Source organism: Eptesicus fuscus, chromosome 3 (assembly GCF_027574615.1).
Source record: "Eptesicus fuscus isolate TK198812 chromosome 3, DD_ASM_mEF_20220401, whole genome shotgun sequence".
In the NCBI taxonomy this organism is placed as follows: domain Eukaryota; kingdom Metazoa; phylum Chordata; class Mammalia; order Chiroptera; family Vespertilionidae; genus Eptesicus; species Eptesicus fuscus.
The window spans coordinates 108,303,171-108,328,626 of NC_072475.1; positions in this window are offsets into that span (position 1 = coordinate 108,303,171).

Below are 25,456 nucleotides of genomic sequence, written 5' to 3' on the forward strand. Positions count from 1 at the left end.
GGGTCATGTTTTCTTATCCATTCAGCTACCCTATGTCTTTTGATTGGAGCATTTAATCCATTTATGTTTAAGGTTATTATTGATTGGCATTCTTTGTCGCCATTTTTATTCTTTATGCTTGTGTTCCTTCTTCCCTTCCTATTTCTTCTTTTTACAGCAGTCCCTTTAACATTTCTTGCATTGCTGGCTTGGTGGTAATAAGCTCCCTTAGCCCGTTTTTATCTGTGAAGCTCCTGATCTCACCTTCAATTTTGAATGATAACCTTGCTAAGTATAGTATTCTTGGATTCAGTCCCTTGCTTCACATTACTTTGTATATTTTATTTCATTCCCTTCTGGCCTGATGTGTTTCTGTTGACAAATCAGTTGATAGTCTAATGGGAGATCCCTTATAGGTAACTTTCTGTCTCTCTCTGGTAGCCTTTAAGATTCTTACTTTGTGGTTGGTGTTTGCCAGTTTAATTATGATGTGTCTTGGTGTGGGTCTTTTTGGGTTCATCTTGTTTGGGGCTCTGTGAGCTTTTTCGACTTGTGTGATTTTTTTCTTCTCAATATCAGGGAAGTTTTCTGTCATTATTTGTTCAAACAGGTTTTCTATTTCTTTCTCAGTTACCTCTCTTTCTGGCACACTTATTATGCAGATGTTATTTTGTTTTGTGTTGTCCCAAAGCTCCCTTAGACTCTCCTTCTGTTTTGTTTTGTTTTTCCCCCCAGTTGTTGCTCTGCTTGGGTGTTTTTTCCTACTTTGTCTTCTAGCTCATTGACTCGGTCCTCAGCTTCTTCTAGTCTACTGTTGATTCTTTCTATTATGTACTTTATTGCAGCTATGTCATTATTCATTTCTTCTGGGTTCTTCTTCATTTCCTCTTGATTCTTACACATGTTGTTGAATTTGTCTCCCATCCTTTTCAGCACACTTATGGCCATTGCTCTGAATTCTTTCTCTGACAAATTGCTTGCCTCCATTTTGTTTACTTCTTTTTCTGATGATTCTTCCTTTTCTTTTGTATGGGGGCTGTTTCTCTGTCTCCCCACTTTTGCTCCTCTCTAGGTGTCTGGTTATGTGGGTCACTCTCTGCCACATTGACCAAAAGGCACAAAATACAACTTGCCCAGACACAAAAGAGAGGGAACAAAACACGAATGTATTCACGACACCAATAACCCCAACACTGGTGACCACCAGAGAAAAGAGAATTGGGGGAAAGAAAAGAGCCCAAAAATGATATTGAGAAAAGGAAAAATGGTAAGAGAGAAAAAAAAAAGAAAAAGAAGAAAATATAAGTACACCTATATGGGGAGAAAACTCCAGAAAACCAACAATTCAACCAAAAACTGCAAAGAAAAAACACACAGAAAAAAGGAGGGTAGCTGAATCTGAAGAGACAGAGCTTATTTCCAGAAGGTAAGGTAAAGGAATTGAATTAATGGGGGAATAGCCACGATTCAGTATAGAGGAGGTAGAAAGAGAATGAGTTTATGAGAAGAAAAGTAAGAAAACAAAATACTCAATAAAAATATAATAATAAATAATAATAATTTTAAAAATAATAATATATATGTATTAACATATATATATAATTTTCCCCTTTCTTTATTCTATCTATCTATATATTCATCTATTTTTGGAAAAGGAGAATAGAGAGCAAATAGGCCTGAGTTTGGTGAGTATAAATAATTAAGGTATCAGTAGAAGAAGAAAACAAGCAAGGAGAGGAAAAACAAATACATGAAGTAAAAAACAAAAACAAACTAACAAACAATCAAACAAACAATAACAAGAAGAAAAAAAATGGCTAGCGAAGAACGAGAAAAGAGAAGGATGCATGGACTTGGAGTAGGGGAGAGGGAATTAGATAAATGACTAAGCCAACAGAAACTATGTAATAGTAATGTGTCAATAAAGCAGATAAAGATCAATTTTTAACAAGGAGTTAAAAGAAAGGAGAGAGAAAAACTCAAGCAAGAACAAGAGAAGAGAAAGGATGAAAAAGGGGGAAGTGAGAAACAAAGGGTTGGCATAAAGAAAAAATGAGTTAGAATAAAATAATGATAAAAAATAAATATAAAAATAAAATGTAGAACACTAATCAAAAAAAAGTAAAAAATGAAAGGTTAATAATAATAATAAATAAAATAATAAAAAATAAAGAAAAAAGAAAACAATTAGTTTCTTAAGTAACATATAAAAAATAAAAAAGTGAAGTAGTGAAGTGTCATTCACTTCAGCTGAGTTTTAATGTCCCATGGGGGCTGGTTTAAGACCCCTCTCTACTGTTCTGTCTGCCACCTCTCAGTTTCCTGTTAGGTAGTCAGCACCATGTTGAAGTTCCCAGCAATCCACCGCTCCTCTGTGTCAGATTCCACAGCCTTGGTTTCAGCCAGATGGGATCCATCTGCCCGCTTTGTTTTTCTGCCTGCTTTCAAGCATATTTACACAAGTGTCTATTTCTGACATGACCTCTGTATTAGTTTCCAGAACCAAGTGGCTCCTTAATCCACTCCCTGAGGGATCCCTGGGGGTATTTCAAACCTTTGTTTTCCTGTTGAGCTCAAGGCTGGGTGCAGCTGTGTTGCTAGGTGGGGCCTGGTCTTCAGGAGAAAAATGTCTGATCAGGGTTGAGGGGATTGGAACATCCCTGAGGGGGATTCCTGGTCAGCTCTCCCTATTTTACTCCCCAGCTTCCACAAAACCACCTTTCCCTGCACTGTAGCCATGGTGAGTGTTTATAATTGAAAGATCCTGTGCTCTGGGTTTAGCAAGTAAAAGCAAGGACAATATAAAGACAGAGCAACCGCACCACTGAGTGTCTCGTCTCTCCCCCTGGCAATGTGCTGCCAGTGCAGAACTTCAGGCTGCCTTTCTGGGCGCAGCCTCCCACAGCTATGGACTTAGATGTACAGTCCCTGGCTGCCAACAGCCCTGTGGACCCCCTTCCATAGTCGAGCACTACACATGTCCCCAAGGTATGTGGAGTTGGTGCAGTGCCATCTCCCTCTGAAACTCTAGTCCTGGCTGCAAGCATTTCTCCCTCCAGCCCAGATGCCCAACCCCCACTGGTCTCCAGGCAACCTCTGACCTTTCTGTCCATGAATTGTCTCGCCAGCTGTGTTTAATTCACCAATTCCGGGTGGATGTTATTCTATTCAGCTCTTTCTTCTATCTGCTCTGTGAGAAAGTGCAGGACTCATCCATCTATTAAGCCACCACCTTGTCTCCCCCTGGAAAAACTCCTTAGGCACCCGCAGCTGGTAGGCTGGAGTCTTGGTGTTCGTGGATTTGCAGCCAAGGCAGCAGGTCACTGGTTGGTGTGCTATAGGGTCCTGAGTGGTGTTCGAGGTCTCCTCAGGTGGAGGTGAGGCTGGCCTCCCAGTCACAGCCGCTCTGCCCTTCAAGATGGCATGTTCTCTGTGGCAGAGTCAGCTGCCCTGGGAGTGATTATAGTGGTAGTAGAGGCTGCCTGGCCAGGGGAGTCTGATCTGCCAGCCCCCAACAGTCCTGTGGAATATAACTGTCTCTCACTCACACATACTCTCTTCCTCACTGCTGTCCTGTCAGCCACCATGTTCAATCTCCCACACCTCCATCTTTTTAACAGACACTCCTCAGATGGTAGGCTGTTGATACCCCACTTATCACATTCTAATAGATATGCAGCCTCTGTGGAAAAGGAGTTCAGGTATGGCCGGTGTAGCTCAGTGGTTGAGTTTTGACCCATGAACCAAGAGGTCATGGGTTTGATTCCTGGTCAGGGCAAATGTTCAGGTTGTGGGCTCGATTCCCAGTAGAGAAGTGTGCACAGAAGTGTGCAGGCAGCAGCTGATTGATGATTCTTCCTCATCATTGATGTTTCTTTCTCTCCCTCTCCTTCCTCTCTTTCTAAAAATCAATACAAAATATATTTTTAAAAGGTGTTCAGTGTTAAATAAGATTATGCACACAAGGAGCTGATCACAGCATTCAGCATATAGAAGTACTCAATAAATGATGCTTTTGTTATTGCAACTCATTATTATTCTATCACTATCATTATCATCATTTTCTGGTAAATTTTGACATTGGTTTGACTTAGGTCATGTGGTCATCCTGTGGTAGGAAGGAAGAGAGATGCAGTCACACTCCCTCTCAATCAAACCTAGAGAATGATTTACCTCAAGTTGAATGAGCTCCATTTCCATAAGAAGAAATAACCAGCATCAGGTATACAAGATCCGCATATATCCACTGCAGTACCTTTACCAACTACTTGGCCCACTTCTTGAATATTATACATATCTATATAATATATTTTTATTTTATACAGTAATTTAAAATTAATTTACATATATACATATATATATATATATATATATATATATATATATATATATATATGGGTTTTCTGGCTAAAAATCCTTACTCTTGTACAAATTTGTAAAAATATTTTTATGTCAAAATTTGAAGCTCTGGATAACTGAACTCAGTTGGGTTAGAGACACAACTGAGAATATTAATGATATTTGTAATACTATAAAATTATTAGATTTCAAGGCTTGTTAGGATTAAAATGTGTGTTTACAAGTTTACAAGCTTTATCTGAATTGTACAGTTATATGCCATTTGAGGAACATACATTCTGAGATGCGTTCATCATTGTACAGACAGCAGAGAGTGAACTTACACAGACCTAGATGGTATAACGTACTACACACCTAGGCTGTATGGTATAACTTTTTGCTCCTAGGCTACAAGCATGTACACTATGTTATGTACAAAATCAATCACAAGAGATAATTAGTGCAATCAAGAAACTCAGTAAACACGAGATGTTTGAAGCTGTGGTAGGAAGGAAGGGAGATGCAGTCACACTCCCTCTCAATCAAACCTACTGTATAAAATAAAAATATATTATATAGATATGTATAATATTCAAGAAGTGGGCCAAGTAGTTGGTAAAGCAGGCTAACAGAACACTTTTATAGTAAACTTTTTTTATAAGTAGAAAGAGTACACTTTTAAATTGTGATATAAAATTATAGTATGGTAAGTACATAAACCAATAGCACTGTCGTTTATTATCATTATCAGGTACTATGTACTATATATAATTATATGTGCTATACTTTATACAACTGATAAAGTAGTGGTTTTGTTTACACCAGCACCTCCACAATTATGTGAGTAATGCATTGTTCTAGGACTTTATGATGGCTATGACATCACTAGGTGATAGGATTTTTTCAGCTCCCCTGTAATCTAATGGGGCCTCACTGTCTGTATATGCAGTCTGATGTTGACCAAAATATCATTATGTGGCACATGACTGTTTGTCAAAATATTGTTATTTAAAAGCTAATTAAGAAATTATTTCAGATAGGAATATTGGTTTGACTTATTTAAAATGCAATACTCTTTATAGGTAAAATGAATATAGGTAATATGATATATATATTCTATTGTCTGTTACCGATTTTATTTTAATTGTTACTTAGACCGTGCTACTACAAGGAAGAAGGGGGGAAAAAACAACAGTATCGTGAAGATATCTGCTCTAAGCATAATAAAACAGGTGTACCTTAATAGGTCTACCAGGAATATTTTAGCTGTTAAGCATCTTTTAAATACTACTGCTGAGAAACCATGTTTTCGTAACAAGGTTGGTGAGTATTAGAACTGTGATAATTCTTTCTGGGATTACTATAATTTACAAAAACAATAAAAACCTGCTAAAAAGCATTTATGTATTTTTAAATGTTGTAATTGAGGGATCCTACTGATATTTGTGGTGAAAGATTTGCCCAAGGCTACATAACCCTGCTTGTACAGTGCCAGGACTGCAATCTGTTTTATGACAAAACAGATTCATTTATCTCCAAATAAATAAATTACTTTTGTGAACATTTAGAAACATTTGCATAATTAGGCTGTACAATCTTAGCAGCCTTTTTCATAATAATTAAACTAATCTAATCTTGGACAGGGTAAACAGACTTACTAGGATGAGAGCAGCCTTCAGGCAAGGAACTTACCAAATTCTGCAGGAACTGTAAGGCTGATGATGTCTGTTAATTATTCAGAGCTTTTACTCCCTAGTAATAGCAGTGTTTGTATTGCCTGAAGCTCAGAGAGCGACTCCCAGGCACATAAAATTAAACTCTTCTTTTTTTTTGACATTCTCTTAAAAAAAATAAAAAGAAGATACTGCAAAATGATTATATGCTTTCTACAAGGAGGCCGTTAGCTTTCCAATGATGGATCCTGGATCTGCATACAATTGGCCATTCTTTAGTCATGTGATCTGGATTATCCTTAGATCTGGAGTCTTTCAGACTATACACAGATACTCAGAGCTTAATTAAAGAGCAGCAAAATGAATGACTACCTTTCAGTTCTTGGAAATTCAGGATCCCCAAGTTTGAAAAAAGACACTAGTAAATTCATTTTAAAGAAACTCGGTTTTATAATTAACAAAATGGGAAATATTAAAAATATATATATAATAGAAATGAATGTTTTATAAAATTTCAGTTTTTTTATAAGCAGTTTATCGAACACTTTGGCTCATGTAGCGGTTTTAATGGTGACTTAGTGGAAGGAACCGCTATCTGTCTGGTTATAATTATTACATTTACCTTAAAACACAAAGCTTAAAAACAATCTAGCAGCCCAGCCAGTGTGGCTCAGTGGTTGAGTGTCGACCCATGAATAAGGAGTAGGTGGTTTGATTCCAGGTCACGACACATGCCTGGGTTGTGAACTCAAACCTCAGTAGGGAGCATGCAGGAGGCAGCCAATCAATGATTCTCTCTCATCATTGATGTTTCTATCTCTTTCCCTCTTCCTTCCTTTCTCTGAAATCTATAAAAACGTATTTTTTAAAAAAACAACAATCTGGCAAACAGATAGATGAATTTCACTAAGTTAATTGACAAAATGTTTATGTAATTAGTTATTATATCTCTCATTGCAAATGAAAAGTACAGGTTTTTCAAAAGAAAACTAATAATTGATGTTTTCAAAACCAAGTCCTAAGAACCCTAGTGAACTAAGAATGTATAAGTTGAATAAATGTTCATTGGGTTCAGAGGTGATATTTAATGCATTTATTCTTATTCATATGAAATGTTAAACAAATGTGGTTGCAGTAACATGAGTCATCAGAAAAGTAATTGTATTATCTGTTCTTTGCATATTATCACTCATTTTATTTATAACATTCATTTATGCATATTATATTTTATTTCACTTGTATTTAGATGGGTTTCTAGGATAATTATTTACTCTTGAAATGTTCAAACCTCACAGTGCATTAAGACATTACAAACTGCTATCTCCATGGAAGGAGATTGGTGATGTTATAAGCATGGGACATTTGAGAATGACAATCAGGAACTAGAAATGAAAGATTTAAAAAAGTATGTAAAATCTTGTGGCGGAGCATGGGAAAGATAAGGCAAAAGAAGCAATTCATGTCTTAAAGAAGCTTTCCTACCATGAAAGTGAACATAATAGTTTCTGTTCAGTCTTTTGTAAATTACATTTAAAAATATATATTTTTATTGATTTCAGAGAGGAAGGAAGAGGGATAGAGATAGAAACATCAATGATGAGAGAGAATCAAACAGTGACCTACTGGATCTATGGTCTATGCTCAATCATTGAGCCACACCGGCTGAGCTAAATTACATTTTTGATAACTTGGAAGTTTATTAAGTATTTATTTAAAATTTTGGCTTCTACATTTATCCATGAAATATAGTTTTAACTAAAATCTTCTATTGTGTTTAAAGTTTATAAAATCTCTCATATACTCTGCTACATTTTCCCTTTTGCCACTTTTAGAATTTCCCTTTTGCTACTTTTAGAAATCACAGACATAACACAGAAGACAACCTATAGTCTTTCTTTCTTTTAATTAAATGACTATTTAGATAAAACTAAGATTAAAGTTGCAAGTAATTATAATTATTATTTTATTTTGTTTACAATTGAAATTTTGTTGTGCTCTTAAAAACACTAATTTTCTACCTTGTTTTAACAGTAATAGCAGATGCCTTTTTAATTTATTTATTTATTCTTGGAACTTGATTTCAGAGAGAAGGGGAGAGGGAGAGAGATAGAAACATCAGTGATGAGAGAGAATTATTGATTGGCTGCCTTCTGCCTGCCCACCACTGGGGATCTAGCCCACAACCTGGGCATGTGCCTTGACTGGGAATTGAACCGGACCTCCTGGTTCATAGGTAGATGCTCAAAGACTTAGCCACACCAGCAGGGAGCAGATGCCTTTAATTAAAAATATATATATTACATTTTTTAAAAAGTTAAGGTAATTGAGGCATAAAGAAATTAGTTTTCCTGCCTTTGTTACAGAAAAGAAATGGGAACAGGACCCAGATCTACTTAATTCCAAAGCCTAGCTTCCCCAATTTACTGTCATACTTATTGAAGGGGACTTTAGCCATCTTTTAAAAATTGTTTTATAGTCTGACAGTGCTTATTATAATAGATATCTCAAAGTTTTATTGTTCATAAGTCCTATTGGTAAAAAATTTTGGGCAGAATAATACATTCCTGACATATATCCTACCTAATAATAGAGTAATATGCAAATTGACTGCACCTTCGCTATCCCCAAACCACGCCCACCAGCCAATCAGGGCAAATATGCATATTAACCCAACCAAGATGGCGGTTAATTTGCATATCAAGACAGCGTAGAAAGAAGCCAAGCGCTGTAGAAGGGAGCTAAGCTGCAGAGAAGGGAGGGAAGCAGGCAGGGCTGGTGGAGAAGGGAGGCAAGCTGGCGCTGCCTGACTTAGCCCGAATGGTCCAGGCCGCCATGGACCTGGCAGGCCTGGTGGGTAGCACCTGATGTCATCCACAAGGTCCAGGCCATGATAGTGACCGGGCAGACTGTGCAGGCAGCACCTGACACTGTCCGTGGGGTCCAGGCAGTAATCAGGACCAGGCAGGCCCAGCGGACAGCGCCTGACATCACCTGCGGGACCGGGAAGCCATCGGGACTAAGCATGGCAGCTGTCTGCGGGGTCCAGGGGGTGATCCAGAGGGGCAGGCGGCATGGACAGAGCCTGATGTCACCCGTGGAGTCCAGGTGGCGATCGGGACTGGGCTGGCCTGGCAAATAGCGCCTGACGTCATCCAGCGGAGTCCAGGTGGCGATTGGGACTGGGAAGTTCCAGCAGGCATTGCCTAACGCTGCTCGCGGGGTCCAGGGGGTGATGGGGACCTGGCAAGTGGCATGGACAGTGCCTGATGCTGCCCGTGGGGTCCAGGGGGGATATGGGACTGGGCAGGCAGCATGGACATCACCTGACGCTGCCCGCGGGGTCCAGGGGGCAATCGGGACTGGGCAGGCAGCATGGACAGCACCTGACGCTGCCCACAGGGTCCAGGGGGCAATTTGGACTGGGCAGGTGGCATGGACAGCACCTGACGTCACCTGTGGGGTCCAGGCAGTGATCGAGACTGGGCAGGTGGCATGGACAGCGCCTGACGCTGCCCGCGGGGTCCAGGGTGCCATCAGAACCAGGCATGCAGCATGGGCAGTGCCTGATGTCACCCGCGGGGTCCAGGTGGCCATCGGGACTGGGCTGGCCCTGCAGATGGCGCCTGACGTCGCCCGCAGAGTCCAGTCTTCGATCGTGACCAGGCAGTTTCAGCAGGCAGCGCCTGACGCTGCTCACGGGGTCCAGGGGGAGATCAGGACCTGGCAAGTGGCATGGACAGCGCCTGACGCTGCCCATGGGGTCCAGGGTGCTATCGGGACCAGGAAGGCAGCATGGACAGCACCTGACACTACCCGCGGGGTCCAGGGGGAGATCGGGACTGGGCAGGCGGCATGGACAGCGGCTGATACTACCCACGGGGTCCAGGCGGTGATCGGGACCTGGCTGGCGACATGGACACCACCTGACGTTGTCTGTGGGGTCCAGGGGACAATTGGGACCTGGCAGGCGGCATGGATAGCGCCTGATGTCACCCGCGGGGTGCAGGTGACTATCGATAGGGACTAGGCAGTTCTAGCAGGCAGCGCCCGATGCTATCTGTTGGATCCAGGGAGCTATCGGGACCAGGCAGGCGGCATGGACAGCGCCTGACACTGCCCACGGGGTCCAGGCAGCGATCAGGATCTGGCAGGTGGCAAGGATAGCACCTGATGTCACCCGCAGGGTCCAGGGTGCAATCGGGACTGGGCAGGTAACGTGGTCAGTGCCTGACTTTGCCTGCGGGCTCTGTAGGCGGGGGTGGCCAGGGTCTCCGGGATCACTGTCTGCCCCCAGGCCACCTGAGGACACCGGTGGAGCAGGCCAGGGTTGAACATTTTAATGAAAATGCGATGCCTGTGCCCTGCCCCACCGCGCCCTGTCCCTGGAGAGGAGAGGGAAGTGGGCAGTTAGGAGGCACCGGGGCTCTGAAGTGGCTGGGAACAACCTGCAGGCGAGCTACCAGGAAGAGGTGCTGAACCAAAGCTACCTAAGCCAATCAGTTTAATTCAGTTCACCTGTGGTTTACTAAATCAATGAGTTTTGCTATATACCTGTCTTCATGGGAATATGTCTCTTAAAGTGTCAGTGTATTTACCAGTAAAGAAGCCTATGTTTCTAAAAGTTATGGAATGTGTTTGCCTACCTAGCAAATGCTAATTATTCACTTTTATCTTTTCTCCCTTACCTTATTCCCTCCAGAATTTGGCAGATCTTAATGAGCGGGTCATGGCAATACATTTATTTGCATAAATTAAATTAGACTAGTTCCAAACTAAGTGGTCTTATTCACCAAGATTTTGACTAGAATGCCACATCTAAGACAGATATGCCTGAATTCTGCATGTCACCAGAAAACCTTAAAGAATTGAGAGTGACTTTCAAAGACAATCAAAAGCCCCTGGATCCGTGTGAGGCTGGGTCCCGGGTCTGGGTGAGGCCGCGCGCACCTAGGTCCGGGTGAGGCTACGCGCCCCTGGGTCTGGGAGAGGCCACGCACCCCTGGGTCCAGGTGAGGCCTCGCAACCCTGGGTCCGGGTGAAGCTGGATCCTGGGTCCGGGTGAGGCCGTGTGACCCTGGATCTGGGTGAGGCTGGGTCCCGGGTCCGGGTGAGGCCACGCGCCCCTGGGTCCGGGTGAGGCCATGTTCCCCTGGATCCGGGTGAGGCCACGTGCCCCTGGGTCCGGCCGAGACCAAACCAGAGGGAGTCGGACCTGCATTACCACCATTTGTCCACCATCCAGAGCTGAGGGGTCAGTGCCGACATGTACACATAAGGAACTGGTGGACATTGAAATTGGGTCTCAAAAGAACTGTTGGTCCAGAAAGAAACTCACTACAGACTGATTCATTTGCCTGTCAGCATAACTATTATTGCTCGTCTCACATTCAGTTCTTATAAGTATATCTCTAGTGACACATGATCTCGCTCATCTAGGGGAAATGATGAACAACATAGACTGATGAACAAGAACAGAACCAGAAACAAGGAGGCATCGATCGGACTATCAGGCCTCAGAGGGAGGATAGGGGAGGGTGGGGGGCGGGGGGAGAGATCAATCAAAGGACTTGTGTGCATGCATATGAGCCTAACCATTGGTTAAGTTCAACAGGGGGTTGGGGCATCTGTGGGGAGGGGTGTGGGATGGGAATGGGGGGATGAGGACAAATATGTGACACCTTAATCAATAAAGAAATTTAAAAAAAAAAGCCACTTGAAGAAATGGCTAATACCTTGCTTTGTCACGTAGGTCATGGAAACCTTCCCAGGGAAGGAACAAAGGTTGTTCCTCTGAAAGATGGCAAGAAAGGAAACTCAAGACATTTTTGTGGACCTCAATGACTTGAGGGCTTGACCCAATCCTACAGGTATTGCAGGAAACTGTGGCCTTAGCATCTCCACCCTCAGGGGATGACTGCTCACTAAAGCTCAATCTGAATATTTCTTGTGAATGAGATTCCAGCCAAGGAAATTTGAGAAAGCCTGTGTGGTCAATTTGATCAATTGCTACTCTTATTGTGTTTATACAAATGATCAAGCCAAAGTAAAACTGGTCTTAATACAGTCTTTTGGAACATAAGGGTAGTCTTAGAGAGAAAAAAGAAATTGTGTTTCAATGGAAACCACAATGTCCCAATTGTGGGTATTAAACTCCAGTGTAGTTAACTGTCTTCAAAGTTTTGTTTTAAGGCTGTGTCTTTGAATGGCATACAGATCTCAGCACCTGATAATATTTCCAGAAATGTTCTCACTGCAGACGAGATTGTCACTGCTTGATTTCATTCCAGCAAAGTCCTTGCCTTTGGAAATCTTTGCAACTGGTTTATGATTTGCTATATGCATTAACGTTAGTGTTTTGTTCCCTCCTGTTTTCATAGAATGCATGCCTATGTCCATATTTACCTGATTGCTTGCTCACACAATATAGGCCTCACATTAGAAATCATCTGCATCACCGTTTTCTGAAAATGAGACTCAATGGCTTGGATTCATGGTTGAGTCAATGAAATATGGACAGTCTAATGGCTCCCTTTGAAATTATTTTCCCTTTTCTGCCCAAATGGTTCAGACAGAAGAGGCCCATAGTTTCTCATAGAGGCAATCTTAAAATGTTTCCTGTAGCTTAATTTTGATTAAGTATGGTGGACAAAAGGACTTTAGACAAGTGTGACACATCTGCCTCCAGAAAAGCCACTCTTCCAACTTAATTTGCTACACTGTTAGTTAATCTTTCCCTTTATCACAAGGGGTTTTACCTCTCACTAGACCTTTAGTTGTTATAAGTCTCCTCAGTTTTGAATTATGCCTTTTAACCTTCTTGTCAAGTTTGTCATTTCTAGAATACAACAAGAATGACAGATTGTCCAGGGAATCATTCTCATGGACATCACCCATGTCACCTTCCAGGGACACCAGACTGATATGGACTTTGCAGAATCCCTGTTCCCGGCATAAATACTTATTTCCCTTTTTGTCTCTCCCTTTCTCTGTAAGACAAGGAGAACCCCTAAGCCTTGGAATAGTCAGATCTATGCCCCTTGACAGCAGGAAGCAGTTACAGGAAGATAGAGACCTTTGTCATTTCTCCTTTGTAGGATAACAGTTTCTTTTTTCTTATGTGGGAATGAGATCATTGTAATTAAACCCAGTTTTTAATAGCAGAAAAGGAGCAAAGAGAAAGCCAAATAGTATGGGCATGCCATCTGTGTAGCTTTGCCAGGCAGCTGCAATTGAGATGTATGCCCAGGAAAGCTGAGTGAAATAGGATGGTCAGTCACACCTGGGAACAGGTCATTGGCCAGAGTAGGCATGGCCACTGCAAAAGTGGGAAGATAGGAGGTATTTAATCTCCTAACCAAAGAGTCCTGACCTGCAGGACTCTCACACTCCTGCTCTCTTGTGTGTACCCACATGGCCCACAGCCATGTGGACCCTACAAAATGGACTGATGGACTGCAACTAGCCTAATTTTACACCATCCACAGCTCCACTATGGAACAGAAATTCAGGACATTGGCTTTGCTTCTAGTTCTGCTGAATTCCCAGTTGTACCTCTTCCAGGACTGGATTGAGGGAAATGGGACTTTACAACCCAGGGGATGCAATTTCATGTAAATAAAGTGTTTACCACATCTCATACTCTCATGGGGTCCTCCAGAAGTTCTTATTCCAGCGGTAGCCCAAGAACTCCACTCCCACTAGCAATGGAGAAATACTATCCATGCATTTCTCCTATAACAGAGAGGAATTGGCTGTCTTTTGTTCTGGACTATCTTTTCATGGATGCTTCTATAGTAAGTTACTTTGGAACACAGGTTTGCTGCTGTCCAGCATAAGAAACTGTTTACTTCTAGGCAAAAGGTCAGGCAGTTTTACTTATCTATACTAATAAAAGGGTTACATGCAAATTGGTCAGGATGCCCTCACAGTAATGACTGAACAGCAGGCTGCATGGGGTGACAAGGCTGGCAGGGGGAATAGTGAGGGACGACCAAACAACTGAACAGCAGGTTGCGTGGGGCGACCAGGCAAGCATGGGGGGCAGGCAGTGAGGGGTGATCAGGCCAGCAGGCAGAGGTGGTTAGGGGTGATCAGGCTGGCAGAGGGGCAGTTAAGCACAATCAGGCAGGCAGGCAAGTGAACAGTTAGGAGCCAGCAGTCCTAATTGTGAAAGGGATGTCCAACTGCCCGTTTAGGCCCAAACCTGGGGACATCCGGCAGTTGAACATCCCCTGAGGGGTCCCAGATTGTAGAGGGTGCAGGGTGGGCTGAAGGGACCCCCCATCCCTGTGCACGAATTTCATGCGCCGGGCCTCTAATTGTAATTGTAAAAGACTAGAGTTCCTTAGGAGTGACCCAAACCCACTAAATATGCAATCTCTCCCTGGAATGCTCAGTATTGCACCTGTGGGAGAGAGGAGCAGGAGGGAACTCATGTAAACATGAAGCTTATGCTGCCCTACCAGCTGTACCTTAAGTAATAAAATCCCTTTTTTTTCTGAACCAGGAGTCTGATGTCTACTGCCAATATCTTCAAAACCTTTTGATATGACCCAAGAACCAATAAAGTTTTATATTACTAATTAATTGGGCTTAAAGATTGATAGTTACAAAGTTCACAGGAACTGACTAAATTTGAGTCCAAGAGCATATACAAAATTCTTATAAATAACACCAAAAAGCATATTTATTTATTTAATTACTAGAGGCCCAGTGCATGAATTTGTGCACATTGAAAAGAAATTAATTAGAAGAAATATTTTAGGTCAGGAGTTAAGCATTATTCGCCCTTTCTCTATAATAGAAGTGTCAACCAAATTCATGATTGACAATGACAGATGCGTGTAATTGGCACCAGTGAGAGCTTTATATATATAGATAAACTTGCTTAATTATACCTGCTTTTTGTACTATTTTTTTTCTTTTTTTTAAATTTTATTTTATTGTTTAAGGTATTACATATATGTCCTTATCTCCCCATTGTCCCCCAATGCCCCACTCATGCCCTCACCCCCATGTTGTCTGTGTCGATTGGTTAGGCATATATGCATGCATACAAGTCCTTTGATTGATCCAGTGATGGCGAACCTATGACACGCATGTCAGCACTGACACGCGTAGCCATTTCTGATGACACGTGGCCGCTGAAGTGGCCGCATGCCGAGGATGAAACATTTGTGAAATAATGTTTTTTCCTCAAGGTGACACACTACCCGAGTTATGCTCAGTTTTTTGGTGAAGTTTGACACACCAAGCTCAAAAGGTTGCCCATCACTGGATTGATCTCTCCCCCTTACCCCATCCTCCCTTACCTTCCCTCTGAGGTTTGATGGTCTAAAAGATGTTTCCCTGTCTCTGGATCTGTTTTTGTTTATGAGTTTATGTTGTTCATTATTTTCCATAAATGAGTGAGATAATGTGATATTTATCATTCTCTGACTGGCTTATTTCGCTTAGCATAATGCTCTCTAGTTTCATCCATGCTGTTGCAAATGGTAAGAATTCCTTTTTTTTTTTTACCGCAGTGTAATATTCCATTGTGTAGATGTACCACAGTTTTTAAATCCACTCATCTACTGATGGGCACTTAGGCAGCTTCCAAATCTTAGCTATTGTGAATTGTGCCGCTATGAACATAGGGGTGCATATATCCTTTCTGATAGGTGTTTCTAGTTACTTGGTATATATTCCTAGAGGTGGGATCACTAGGTCAAATGGGAGTTCCATTTTTAGTTTTTTGAGGAAACTCCATACTGTTCTCCACAGTGGCTGCACCAGTCTGCATTCCCACCAGCAGTGCACGAGGGTTCCTTTTTCTCTGCATCCTCTCCAGCACTTGTCGTTTGTTGATTTGTTGATGATAGCCATTCTGACAGGTGTGAGATGTATCTCATTGTCATTTTGATTTGCATCTCTCGGATGATTGGTGGTTTTGAGCATGTTTTCATATGTCTCTTGGCCTTCCTTCTGTCTTCTTTCAAAAAGTATCTATTTGGGTTCATTGCCCATTTTTTGATTGGGTTGTTTGTCTTCCTTTTGTTAAGTTGTATGAGTTCTTGTAAATGTAGGAGATTAAACCCTTATTGGTGACAACATTGGCAAATATGGCAAATATGGTCTCCCATGCAGAGGGCCTTCTTGTTGTTTTGTTGATGGTTTCCTTTGCTGTGCAAAGCTTTTTATTTTGATGTAGTCCCGTTTGTTTATTTTCTCTTTAGTTTCCATTGCCCTAGGAGCTGTATTGGTTAAGAAATTGCTTTGGCATATGTCTGAGATTTTGCTGCCTGTAGATTCCTCTAGTATTTTTATGGTTTCCTGTCTTATGTTTAAGTCCTTTATCCATTTTTAAAAAATATATCTTATTGATTTTTTACATAGAGCAAGGAAGAGGAATAGGGAGTTAGAAACCTCAATGAGAGAGAAACATTGATCAGCTGCCTCCTGCACACCCACTACTGGGGATGTGCCCGCAACCAAGGTACATGCCCTTGACTGGAATCAAACCTGGGACCTTTGAGTCCGCAGGTTGATGCTCTATCCACTGAGCCAAACTGGTTAGAGCTCCTTTATCCATTTTGAGTTTATTTTTATGTATGTTGTAAGTTGGTGGTCTAGTTTCATTTTTTTGCATGTATCTGTCCAATTTTCTCAACACCATTTATTGAAGAGAATGTCTTGACTCCATTGTATGTTCATGCCTCCTTTGTCAAATATTAATAGAGCATAGTGGTTAGATTCGATTTCTGGCTTCTCTATTCTATTTCATTGATCTATGCGTCTGTTCTTGTGCCAGTACCAGGCATTTTTGAGAGCAGTGGCTTTGTAAAACAGCTTAATATATGGTATTGAGATCCTACCTACTTACTTCTTCTTTCTCAGGATTGCTGCAGCTATTTAGGGTCGTTTTTTATTCTAGATGAATTTTTTGAGAGTTTTTTCTAGGTCTGTGAAAAATGCCATTGGTATCTTAATGGAGAGGGCATTGAATCTATAGATTGCTTTGGGTAGTATGGACATTTTAATGATGTTGATTCTACCAATCCATGAACACGGTATGTTCTTCCATCTGTTTATGTCTTCCTCTATCTCTTTTTTCAACATCCTTTTGTTTTCTGAGTACAGGTCTTTTACCTCCTTACTTACGTTTGTTCCTAGGTATCTTAATTTTTTTGGTGCGATGGTAAATAGGATTTTTTTTTTTTTAGCCTCTCTTTCTGTAAGTTCACTTTTGGTGTATAGAAATGCCATAGATTTCTTGGCGTTAATTTTGTATCCAGCTACATTGCCAAATTCATTTATTAAGTCTAATAATTTTTTGATGGAGTCTTTAGGGTTTTCTATGTACAGTATCATGTCATCTGTGAATAAGGACAGTTTTATTTCTTCTTTTCCAATTTGGATGCTTTTTATTTCTTCTTCTTTTCTGATTGCAATGGCTAGTCCTTCCAGTACTATGTTGAACAGGAGTGGTGAGAGTGGGTAGTCCTGTCCTGTTCCTGTTCTTAGGGGAAATGCTTTTAATTTTTGCCCATTGAGTATGATATTGGCTATGGGTTTGTTATATAAGGCTTTTATTATGTTGAGGTATGATCCTTCTATTCCCAAATTGATGAGAGTTTTTATCAAGAAAGGGTGTTGGATTTTGTCAAATGCTTTTTCTGCATCAATTGATATAACTATGTGATGTTTTTATCTCTCAATTTGTTTAATGTGATGTATCAGGTTTATTCATTTGTGGATAATGAACCATCCTTGCATCTGAGGATAAATCCTACTTGGTCATGGTGTATGATCATTCTAATGTAATGCTGAATCTGATTTGCTAGAATTTTGTTGAGGATTTTAGCATCTATGTTCATCAAGGATATTGGCCTGTAATTCTCTTTCAATGTGTTGTCTTTATCTGGTTTTGGTATTAAGGTAATGTTAGCTTCATAGAGTGAACTTGGAAGTATTCCTTCCTCTTGAATTTTTTGAAATAGTTTGAGGAGGACAGGTTTTAGTTCTTCCTTGAATGTTTGGTAAAACTCTCCTGTGAAGCTGTCTGGCCTCAGGCTTTTGTTGGCTGGAAGTTTTTTGATGACTGCTTCAATTTCTTCCATAGTTATTGGCCTATTGAGATATTTAGATTCTTCCTGATTGAGTTTTGGAAGGTTGTACTTTCTAGGAATGTGTCCATTTCCTCCAGGTTGTCTAGTTTAATGGAATAGAGTTGTTCACAGTATTTTTTAACAATCCTTTGTATTTCAGTGGGGTCTGTTGTTATTTCACCTCTTTCATTACAGATTTTGTTTATTTATGTCCTCTCTATTTGCTTCTTGGTGAGCCTTTCTAGAAATTCATCAATCTTGTTTATCCTTTCAAAGACCAGCTCTTGGATTCATTGATCTTTTGTATTTTTTTTGTTTGTTTAGGTCTCTATGTCATTTATTTCTGCTTTGATCTTTATTATCTCCTTACTTTTGCTCATTCTGGGCTTTTCTTGTTGTTCTCTTTCTAATTCTTTAAGTTATAGAGTTAGATAATTTACTACTATATTTTTTTTTTTTTTGTAGGCCTGTAGAACTATAAATTCTGAACTTCCCTCTCAGGACTGCCTTCATTGTATCCCATAGATTTTGGATTGTTGTGTTTTCATTGTCATTCGTTTACAGGATGTTTTTAATTTATTCTGTGATCTCTTTGGTAACCCAATCATTGTTTAATAACATGCTATTCAGCTCCCAAGTGTTTGAATTTTTTATTGTTTTTTATTGTAGTTTATTTCTAATATTATGCCACTGTGGTCTGAGAAGATGCTTGATATGATTTCAATCTTCTTGAATTTGGAGAGACTTTACTTGTGACCCAATATGTGGTCTATATTTGAAAATGTCCCATGTGCACTTGAGACGAACATATATTCCATGGCTTTGGGGTAAAATGTTCTGAAGATGTCAATTATGTCTATCTGGTTTACTGAGTCATTTAGGATTGCTGTTTCTTTGCTGACTTTTGGTCTAGAGGATTTATCTAGTGATCTCAGTGGTGTATTAAAGTCCCATACTATGATTGTATTGTTGTCAATCTCTCCCTTGATATCTTCCAGGAGTTTCTTTATGTATTTGGGTGCTCCTGCATTGGGTGCATATATGTTTATCAGGGTTATATCCCCTTGTTGTATCAATCCCTTTAGTATTATGAGGTGGCCTTCCTTATCTCTTGTTATGGCCGTCACTGTGAGATCTATTTTGTCATATATAAGTATTGCTACCCCAGGTTTTTATCCATCTCCATTTGCCTGAAAGATATGTTTCCATCCCTTCACTTTCAGTCTGTGTGAGTCCCTTGTTCTGAGGTGGGTCTCTTGTAGACAGCGTATGTATAGGTTATGTTTTTTAATCCATTTATTCACTCAATGTCTTTTGATTGGAGCACTTAGTGCATTTACCTTTAAAGTTATTATTGATAGGTACTTTTTTGTTGCCATTTTTATTTTTTGTGCCTGTGTTTCTTCTTCCCCTTTTATTTCTTCTTTTTACACTGATCCCTTTAGCATTTCTTGCATTGCTGAGTTGGTAATGATAAACTCCCTTAGCCTTTTTTTTTTTCTGTGAAGTTCCTTATTTCCCCTTCAATTTTGAATGATAGCCTTGCTGGATAGAGTATTCATGGATTCAGTCCCTTGCTTTGTAAATTTCCTTCCATTCCTGTCTGGCCTGATGTTTTTCTGTTGAGAAATCATTTGATAATCTAATAGGAGATCCCTTGTACATAACTTTCTGTCCCTCTCTTGCAGCTTTTAAGATTCTCTCTTTGTCCTGAACATTTGCCATCATAATTATGATGTGTCTTGGTGTTGGTCTTTCCGGGTTCATATTGTTTGGGACTCTCTGTGCTTGTGTGACTTTTTTCTTCCCCACATTGGGGAAGTTTTCTGATATTATTTCTTCAAATTGGTTTTCTAATCCTTGTCTCTCTTCCTGTTATTCTTGCAACCCCATTATTTGTATATTGCCTTGTTTCCTGTTGTCCCAGAGCTCTCTTAGGCTCTCCTCCTGTATTTTAATTTTTTTCTCCAATTGTAGTTCAGTTTGAGTGTTTTCCTTCCCTATCTTCTAATTCACTAATTTAGTTGTCTGCTCCTCGTAGTCTACTGTTGAAACTTTCCATGATGTGTTTTTTTTTTTATTGCAGCTATATCACTCTTTATTTCTTCTTGATTCTTACATAAGTTTTTGATTTTTTTTATCCATCAGGTTTATGAACTCTATGACCCTTATTCTGAATTCCTTTTCTGGCACATTGCATGCCTCTGTTTCACTTAGCTGCTTTTCTGGATGTTCCTCCTTTTCTTTCTTTTGAGGGTTTCTTGTCTACCCATTTTTGTTCTTACCAGAGTACCTAGGTGTTGAGTTATGCAGGGGCTGTTCCTTGGGTGGCAATGGCTCAGCTCCTTGGGTGGTGGCTGCTTCTCAGTTGGCAGTGGCTCCTCTGGTGGGCACTGTTCACAGCAGTGGAGGCTTCTCTGGTTGGTTGGGGTAGGCTGCTCATGCAGCTGCTGCTCCTCAGGTGGGGGTGGGCTGCTCATGTGGCTATTGCTCCACAAATGGGTGCAGGATGCTCACAGGGATGCTGCTTCTCCTGGGGGTGGGCTGCGTGTGGCTGCTGCTCCTCGGATGGGGGCGGGCTGCTTGTGCGGCTGCTGCTCCACAGACTGGAGTTGGGTGCTCATGGGGCTGCTGCTCCTCAGATAGGGGTTGGCTGCTCATGCAGCTGCTGCTCCTTGGATGGGGTGGGCAGCTCATGAGCTGCTGCTCCTTGGACAGGGCTGGGCTGCTTGTGGGGACTGCCTCTCCTTGGATGGGGGCGGACTGCTTGCGAGGCTGCTGCTCCTTGGACAGGGACAGGTTGATCGCAGGGCTGCTGACCCTTGGACAGGGACAGGTTGCTCGCAGGGCTGCTGACCCTCGTACGGGGGTGGGCTGCACACATAGCTGCTGCTCCTCAGATGGGGGTGGGTTGCTCGTGCAGCTGCTGCTCCTCAAACAGGGGCAGGCTGTTTGTGAGGCTGCTGCTCCTCAGATGGTGGCAAGCTGCACACGCGGCAGGTGCTCCTCAGATATGTGTGGGCTGTGCAGGGCTCCTCGGACATGGGTGGGCTGCTTGTGCAGCTGCTGCTCCTTGGACCAGGGCAGGCTGCTTGGGCAGCTGCTGCTCCTTGAATGGGGGTGGGCTGCTCACACAGAGACCTGCTTTCTGATTTAACTAAACTTTTTTCAGCCCAGTGAAGCCCCCAACTTCTCTTTTAGGTAATTGTCAGCAACACAGCAGTAAATATCAACACAAAGCAGATTATTATTGTAGATCACACAGGGAGAACAAAGGGTGAAATATTTAACTGCAGCAGTGTTGTACTATATTCTGTGCAGTGAGAAAACCTGAAGTCATTTTCAAGGTCCACCATTTCTTACTTCTTTTCAGTCGGGTTAAGATTCTAAATTTTCTAAATCTCTGTTTTCTGGCTAATGAAAAGAAAATAGAATTCTACCGAATCTCCTATCTACCTACTCCAGGACATCTGTGAGGAACAAATGAGATGAGGCAGGTGAAAATGCTTCAGAGACATTTGGTTAAAGTGTAAAATGTTTGCACCTGGCTATAAAGCAAGTCGTGTTCCTGGGCTGAAGAAACTCCAAGGAGGCTAGTCACTAGCTTAGCTTTGTTACGTGATGTCATTACTCAGTGCCCACAGCCACCATTTCCAGGCTGGGCTGGGCTGTGGACTGTATTTTGCACCATGGAGTCTCGGCAGCATTGGTTGTGATTTGGTGAGCAATTGTACAGGTGTGGTGATGGGTCCTGTGTTTCACTTGTGGGAAGCCGAATGTTGCTTTGTGGGCACCAATTCCATGGTGCCATTTCTCTGTAAATGGCCACTGCTTGTCACGGCAGCTCCTATGTTGAGCATCTGCCCTCTGATGATTAATGTGTATCTGGTCGGAGGGACATTTAGCATTTTAACCTTTTATATGTATCGATTATTTTTTTTAATTTAAATTTTTAAACTTGTTATTGTTTAGAGCATTACAGATGCTCCCATTCCCCCCCTTTGCCCTCTTCAACCTGGCTCCTGCCCCATCCCAGGTCTTCACTGCACTATTGTTTGTGTCAATCAATGGGCTATGCATTTAAATGAACAAAGAAAATAACCCTGTGAAAATAACATAAGTGTAAATATGAAACTGAGTCCTTGTTAGAAAGGTGGGTCTGGATTTATTTATTTATTATAAAAATTTTTATTTTAATTTGTTCTGAAATATGGATTTTCTTTTAAATCAAATATCTTTTTTTAAAAATATATTTTATTGATTTTTTACAGAGAGGAAGGGAGAGGGAGAGAGAGCTAGAAACATCGATGAGAGAGAAACATCGACCAGCTGCGTCCTGCACACCCCCTACTGGGGATGTGCCCGCAACCAAGGTACATGCCCTTGACCGGAATCGAACCAGGGACCTTTCAGTCCGAAGGCCGACGCTCTATCCACTGAGCCAAACCGGTTTCGGCTAAATCAAATATCTTGAAATAAATCTCAGCCTTTAGTTTTATTTTAAAAGCTGCTGAATTTTAGTATTGTTTAAAAATGAAATTCTGAGTGAATTAACGATAAAGTGGAAATTCAGGAATGGAACTGCCTTCAGTCATAACCTATTCCAGGACTCAAACCAAATCATCAGGGCACCATGACATTTAGGACCTTTTCTCTGTAAGTACTTCCTTATCAAGGTCCACTATTTAGAGACCATAGCCTCAGGCTAATATATTTCCACATCTAAGTTAAAAAGAACCGAGAAAGTGCCCCATCCCAGTAGCTCCCACATAATAACCAGAATTCATTCTTCTTCAATGAATTTGACTATTTCATCCATCTTTGATCACTGTGGGAATTTTATTTTTATAAGCATTGTCATATAGCGTTCTTACTGGCCAGGTCTATGCCACATGCTCTGTGCCATATAAATGACTAGTTGCCAAAGGAAATGTTGGATTCTGTTACTAGAAAAAGAGTAAATGCATTATAGGATGGACAAAAATAATAAAACATTCTCTATCTACTTTGTACTATGTTTTCATAGTTATCCTGTTGTCATTATCATCCCCACCTCACAGATGAAAAACTGAAACCCACCAAGTGATGTGGCTAGGACTAAAACACAGGTCTCCTCTCTCTTAACTTGGTGCTGTTCCCCTGGACTAGATTGTGTTGCATACTAAGATACAAATTTATTACTCTGAAAATGAATAACTCCCTCCTCACCCCCCAAAAGAAACTGAGTGAAAATGTCTGATCCAAACCAAATAGCCTACATAATAAAGAGGTAATATGCAAATTGACCATCATTCCATCACACAAGATGGCCACCCCTATGTGGTCAAAGATGGCCACCCCCATGTGGACACAAGATGGCTGCCACAAGATGGCCTGCAGGGGAGGGCAATTTGGGGCAACCAGGCCTGCAGGGGAGGGCAGTTAGGGGTGGCCAGGCTTGCAGGGGTGAGCAGTTGGGGGTGATGAGACCTGAAGGGGAGGGCAGTTGGGTGGGGCAGGCCTGCAGGGGAGGGCAGTTAGGGGTGACCAGGCTGGCAAGGGAGGGCAGTTGGGGATGACCAGGCCAGCAGGGGAGGGCAGTTTGGGGCAATTGGGCCAGCAGGGGAACTGTTAGGCATTGATCAGGCTGGCAGGGTAGTGGTTAGGGAGTGATCAGGCTGGCAGGCAAGCAGGTGAGCAGTTGGGAGCCAGCAGTCCTGGATTGAGAGAGGGATGTCCCAGATTGGAGATAGTGCAGGCTGGGCTGAGGGACACCCCCCCCCCCCGGATGAATTTTGTGCACCGGGCCTCTAGTTAATTAAAAACATTTTAATTACTTTTTACCTTAAAGATGAATAATAAAATATGTCATATTTTCTTCCTGTAACCCAAAGGGTTATCTTTTATACACTTTGGTTCTACACCTTATTTGAAAACCACTAAAATGCAAGTGTGCCATTCATCAGATCAGTTTTTATACTTAGATTCATTACCTTTCCTTTCTTTCTTTCTTTCTTTCTTTCTTTCTTTCTTTCTTTCTTTCTTTCTTTCTTTCTTTCTTTTTTTCTTTCTTTCCTTTCTTTCTTTTACCACATGAAATACATTTTAAGTTCCTTTCATTCGTTTGAGACTCCAAGACTTACAGGATAGTCTTAACCATGGCAAGGTAACAGAAGTCAAGATATCCCCTCACCCCTTCACCCCCAGCCCCACCCTGCTTCTCTTGGTCTTTCTTCCATGGCTAAGTTTTCTCTGTGCCACTAGATCTTGTTGGACAGCTTCCACCTCCCTAGCTCCATCTCCTGGCAGAGAGACCCTCCCACTTCCAGCCCTGTAGCCATCTCTTAATCTGCTTCTACATTCTGAAACACTTTCTTCACATTTCCCTCCAGCACTAGAGCTCCAGGGACATTTCACAATCGCAAATCTCTGGGTGGCTTTCCAGCTTGTGTTAACATTCCTTCAAGTTAAAGTAGTTTGTATAAAACTTAGATAGGTTTCAGTTTCTCTGACTGATCCTTGAGTGATAAAGCAGGGTATATTAATTACAGGCTATTCCATACCTAGCAGGTCGGTTTATCTATCTGTGAAGAGAACATGACCAGCTGAGTAGAAGATTAAACATTTTAATAATGTTGAAATGAGTGGGTAAAACAAATTAGTCTCTACTCAGATGACTAAACTTGCTTAATTGAGTAACCAAAAAGCTTATGCAGTGATCTGCTTTAAGGTAAGGTCCCACTTTGACTCCAAGCCAGGTAGGTCTTCTGAAATTTCTCCAACATCAAACCCTATTTTCCTAAGATGGAAAGGTGCCAAGATTTCACTTCCCTTCACATAACCTAAGAACAGGCCACTTTTGGAACAACATGACCCAAGACTATTTTGTAAAAAACACAGGAACTATCTCATTTATGTAAACTAAGGAAGGCAAGCCAGGAGTGAGGGAAACAGAAAATAATTGAGAAGTAAGTCACCATAATACTGAATAAAAAAAATGAAGGTTATATTGCTGGATAAACCAAGTAGCTGAACCCTATTATTTTACATAATACAGCAGAGCATATTATCAGAGAATCTGATAGAGGACTCTCAATTAAAAAAAGAAACTCATTCAGATAAGCACTGAATACTATAGATGTAACTACAGATCTCTGGAATTGAATCACCCCTGTTAAATTTCTTCCTAGGCACATGGTCAAGGCAATAAGCTATTTATGGTTTTGTGACAAAAGTCTCCTGTGATCTTCATTAAAATCAGGATAAGGTAATGGCATATTGAATGTGTGAGGGACAAGTTTGCTTTCACATCATGGTAATGCTCTTGAGTACATTCATCCTGACATTTTATTTGAGGGCCTCCTGTGTGATAGAAATATAATTGCTGTAGCAAATGTG